Source organism: Scophthalmus maximus, chromosome 11 (assembly GCF_022379125.1).
Source record: "Scophthalmus maximus strain ysfricsl-2021 chromosome 11, ASM2237912v1, whole genome shotgun sequence".
NCBI classification, from domain to species: Eukaryota; Metazoa; Chordata; class Actinopteri; order Pleuronectiformes; family Scophthalmidae; genus Scophthalmus; species Scophthalmus maximus.
In genome coordinates, this window is record NC_061525.1 from 20,160,001 (window position 1) to 20,165,135 (window position 5,135).

The 5,135-nt window shown below is 46.3% G+C and overlaps 1 long non-coding RNA gene across 1 annotated transcript; it reads left to right on the forward strand.

Moving 5' to 3' along the window:
- The first annotated feature begins 1,612 nt into the window (after positions 1–1,612).
- LOC124850790 lies at positions 1,613–2,838 on the forward strand. Its single transcript, XR_007031701.1, has 3 exons — positions 1,613–1,937; positions 2,028–2,114; positions 2,218–2,838. It is a non-coding gene; the product is annotated as an uncharacterized LOC124850790 (long non-coding RNA).
- Positions 2,839–5,135: the final 2,297 nt, after the last annotated feature.

Below are 5,135 nucleotides of genomic sequence, written 5' to 3' on the forward strand. Positions count from 1 at the left end.
TCTCCTCTTCACTCCACCTCTCTCTCCCTCATCATGGATTTTTTGCAGATCTTATTAGTGTGTGATGTGGACCAGGTCTACCCACTTTGGATTTATGAACCCGCAGACTTCTCTCCTTTAATCTCGCCCTCTCTCCTCCTCCACTCGCCTTCCTGCGTCTGTCCATCCATCATTCCCAGGGTTGGCTTGGGCGGAAGAGTATTAATCCCTCCATCCCATCTCTCACTCCTCTGGACAGATGAGGAGATGGAGGAGAGGAGGAGGAGGAGGAGGAGGAGGGGTAGAGGGTAGGCTTCCTAAGATTACTTTCCATAATATTTCTGTAGCATTGTGTGGGAAAATAGTGAAGTATCGCAGGTAATGTATGTAGATTCGCTCCATGATAGGTCACCGCTTGGATACGTGCAACAGGTATTAGGATGAACTGAAGATTCTGCTTGTGTGTGTGTGTGTGTGTGTGTCTGTGTGTGTGTGTGTGTGTGTGTGTGTGTGTGTGTGTGTGTGTGTGTGTGTGTGTGTGTGTGTGTGTGTGTGTGTGTGTGTGTGTGTGTGTGTGTGTGTGTGTGTGTGTGTGTGTGTGGAGGCAATAACTACAGATGATGACAAACAACTTGGTGAGCGAGTAGTACTCAGTCGTTTACATGTTAATGTGGTGCCTCATAATGTGTTTACGCCATATGCAAAAGTGTAGTGTGTGTTTCTGCAAAGGCCAATATCAGCATCTTGTTACCTATTGATGCTCACACACACACACACACACCTTGACCCTAACCCACACACAGTATGTTCAACAGAAGCCAATAAGCTCGGGGAAATCAATTGGACAGATCAGGTAATTTAATGAGTCCAGTCCTCACAGGCCTAATTCTCCCAAAAAAACAAAAAACGAAGAAACAAATTCAGTGTAAAGAAAACAAACCTTTGACCAGCAGTCAAGGTAAAACCGACAACCCCCCCCCCCGCACCCCCACCCCCCTTCCTCCATCCGAGCCTCTGCAGTGACAGGTAGATTAAGGGGCGTGATAGATGCCCCTCTCTGTATCTCCCCCTCTCCATCTCCCCCCTCCTTTCCCTCCCCTCCATCCATCATGGCGGCTGGTGTAATTGTGGCTGCGTGGGGCTGGCAGAGGGAGCCTCCATCCATCTCCTTAACAACAAACAGTCACCAGGACGGATGGCGCTGCACTCCCCAGTTAATCTCCATCTATAAGGGGGAAGGAGGGGGGAGGCCGGGGAGGGATAAGGGAGAAGGAGAGGAAGAAAATAACAGCAGGGAGAAAGGTAGTGTTGGCTTACTATAAACAAGAAGAGATGGAGAGGGGAAGGCAGATGGAAGGAGGGGAGGGAAAGGTGGTGGAGGGCCGAAGTGAGAGCCCGTGCCCAGATGGGTAGAAACAGCGGGGATAAAAAAAAAAGGAAGAGGAATGGCCCAGGTGGGGGAGAACAAGAGAAACTGGAGGCAAAGTTTGCAAACAGGCTGCAAGAGCTGGTCGATAAGGGCGGATTTGCTCGGCCAGAAGAAAACAGGAGAGATGGGGGGGGGAAGGGGAAGGGAGGGGGATACAATTTATGTCCATGCAGCCAGACGACCCAGAAACTGGAGAGGCTCAGGCTCATAAAAATGCACTCCGCTCACCCCGCCAGCTACACCTCACTTTTACCCCCTTTGGTTTTCCTTTCCTCATCCTCTCGTTCACCCTGAACTTCCCTTCGTCCCCTCTCTCCCGTGCAGACGGCGGCGGGTCACAGCCCTCTGATGTTGCGGGGGCCGACAGAGGTCACGGCAGCCATATTCTCTTAATGGCGGAGTCACCGGAGTCAACAAGGCATGGGTGGCCTGCGAGGCCTCTGCAACCTCCACCTCTCCCCGGTAAAGAGTCGAGTAAACTCGCCACGAAGCGACGAAGTGGCGGAGGCGGCAGCGTCGCTCTGCGCAGGTTGTCGTTGCTTTTTCTTCACCTTGCACATGATGGATCACCACTCGAACAATGTCAACAGCTGAAAATGTCTTATTTTTCTGTTTGCAGCGACTGCGCCGTGTCGGGCACAGAGTGCAGAGGACGTGAGCCACGTGTGGAAGAGTCAGTGTGTTTGCACTTGAGTCCGCTCTTGATGTGAGTACAGTGGACGACTACTCGCAGGCAAACATCCAATGTCATACACACAACCTCTCGTAAACACATTTTCACTCTTCACTTGCTGTTTCCTGATTTCTAGCCCTTGGGCAGAGCCTCGACACACACACACACACACACACACACACACACACACACAAACACACACCTACACACACACACACACACACACTCTCCTATATGTTCGCACACGCTCAACAGGCCTTGGCGGATGCAGAGGAGGGAGCACTCGAGCCTCGACGGCGTGTGACGAATAACTGCAGCAGCCTTGACACGCAGAATGACTCCACGGTGAACCCGCCTGTGACTCTGTGCTGCTGCTGCTGCTGCTGCTGCTGCTAGACACAGTTCTTCTTTCTTCACAGCAGAGCTACGACAGGAAGAAAATCACGTAAAACCTTTGGTTCACATTCACGGTTTAATTGAATCATGCGGCATGTAAGGTCGCGATACGGCGTGAGAGCTCACAAGTGGCATGCTGCTGAAGATAAGTGACACAAGGCTCACACGTATAGATTTTTTGATCATTATATCGGTAAACTACTAATACTACCACTAATCCATATACGCCGAGATGGGATGTCTTCAATACAAAATTCTAAAAATAATCTAGAGAAAATGTCCAATGTCCTTGATTGGCTTTTACTCCACCGTGCATCTCAAACTGCTGCATGAGCAAGAATTATTAAAACTGGAAAATCAACCAAATCTCTCCATACTTTTCCTCTGACCTTATTAAAACTGAGTGTGTAGAGAAGTGCTGATGTGGTGACCCTTAAACCTGAGACAAGTCTGATGATGGTGGAAACCACATAGAGCATTGGTTTTTAAAGAGAAATATTTCATGTTTCATGTTCACATGAGCTAGCGCATGAATATTATTTGTAAAAAAAATGTTTTTATTGACTTTGTTTGAAAGTGACATGGTTTACAGCAGATTTCAAACATGCTCTGGAGTGTGGACACTCTGCTTAAATCTTTCCGGAGGGGCTGTATATGAGAACACAAATGAATGCAATGTATGAAAGTGATACACCAAAGCTCAGTTATAAGCTGCCAAAGAGGGACCTGGTTCCGTAGGATTCCTAACATTCCTCGGCACAATTTTTTTTTTCAGGACCCTTTTTCATCATCTTTCCTCTGATTCCCATAATGGAACTAAGAATCTAAACCCTCGTCCTGCATGTGAGGCCTATGATACAGTTAAGATCAATGTTATCTGAGGGCGTCTGTGTGTGTCGCCTTTGGCAACAGTAAATGCAATCGAGTCCGTTGTTTAACATAAACCTAACAACATATGTCGTGTTAAAACACGCTGCGGCAAATTGTGCTGAAAGAAGGTGTTGCCTCACAAACACTTGGTGGGGAAAAAAGAAAAAGAAAACGACAGATCCGCAAGTGTTTGTGATGTAAATGAGCGTAATCTACATGTTTAGATAAAAGCCGTTAGATAAATGTTACAGAGGCTGGAGATTGGGGGGAAGCGGGTATCGAACCGCCGACCTTTCGGGTTAGTGGGTGACCGTCTCTAGAGCATCGACTATTTTCCACCAAGTTACATTCGTAAAGTTGCCCTCAAAACTAATTTTTGGAAAACATATATACAACCAGGGCTTTAAATTAACTCTCTTGATCACCAGCCAACCGTGGCTAGCAGATTTTTAAAGTTACAAGCCAATCAGAATTTCCACTAGCCAATTTTTTTTCCAGGGAAAATAAACCAGATTATGAGATGCCACTGACTACATTTAAGCGCATCCGTGTTTCTTTAAATTGTTTTTATTTGCGTTGATGGCGGATATTCATTAAAATGGTAAAAAAAATAAAATATATATATATATATATATATATTGTATTTGTCAAATAAGAGCCACTCACAACCCGACAGCGACTTAGAATTAAAAGTTTTAATACACGTCTTTTCCCCTCCTCTCTCATCTTCATTGTCCCGTGTGTCTGCAGCCTTCCTCTTAACTTTACTACTTAATTTTAAAGCTGCTTTGCTTTGTTTTGCACCATTCTGTTCGTCTTCTCCGCTTCAGCCTAACTCGCTCATAATCGATACCACGCACGCTAGGCACGTAACCAATGGTTGTGTGACACGTCACGACATAGTGTTCATGGGAGAAGTAAGAGTAGTTCTACAAGCAGTGTTGCCAGATAAAGATTCATTTGAAGCCCTGTATACAACTACAATAATTTGGTTGGTTTATATACAGTCTATGGTTGGAACATGTTCAATTATCGTTACAGTGACCCCAGACTCTTGTAGCCCCCAACTATCTTACCTCACAGCTAAAGGCTACAACATGAACGCTAAAAACCTGCATGTAAGATGCACAGAGACAAACAATAAACATGCTTTAAGTTTGATGAGTTTGCAATGCAAAGGCGAAGATATGACAAAAATTAATAGTTAGATAATCGGGTGATTTATAACTTGTTCCTTGTTGGAGAAATTGGAAATGTCACAGAGTTTTTATACGATCATAACAAAAGATAATCAGTCGGCACAATTTGGGAAATTGAGCTGAGCCTCGAAACTCAAAAAGATCTAGTGCAGCAAGTTGCTTTGGAATGTAGTGTTTTCCCAACCTCTTCATATGTTTCTTTCTTTTACAGTGGAGAAACCTCAGGTGACCTCAGCAGCTCTCTCATCATTACCTCACATTAGAGCTTTAAGCTGATTTGTGAATTGTAAAAGCCCCCCCCCCCAAAAGGAGATAAGAAAAAAAAAGGGAGAAACTCCATGGATGGATTCGTCAGATGGCTGCACACTTAAAATGTTAATCCTTTTTTTTTTTTTCTTCATTCAACCTGTTAACAAAGTGAAAACAAGCCGTTTCCAGCCCATTGGCACCGCCGCTGCAAGGCTGTGTTAACCGGAGGGGTCGGGGGGGTCGTGGCCGCTCTGATCACTGCTGCGGGGAACCAGCGCCCCTGCGGAGTTGAAAGACCCCTGTCGCCGCCCGGGTGGAGCGGGGCCCTCGGCCGCGGCCC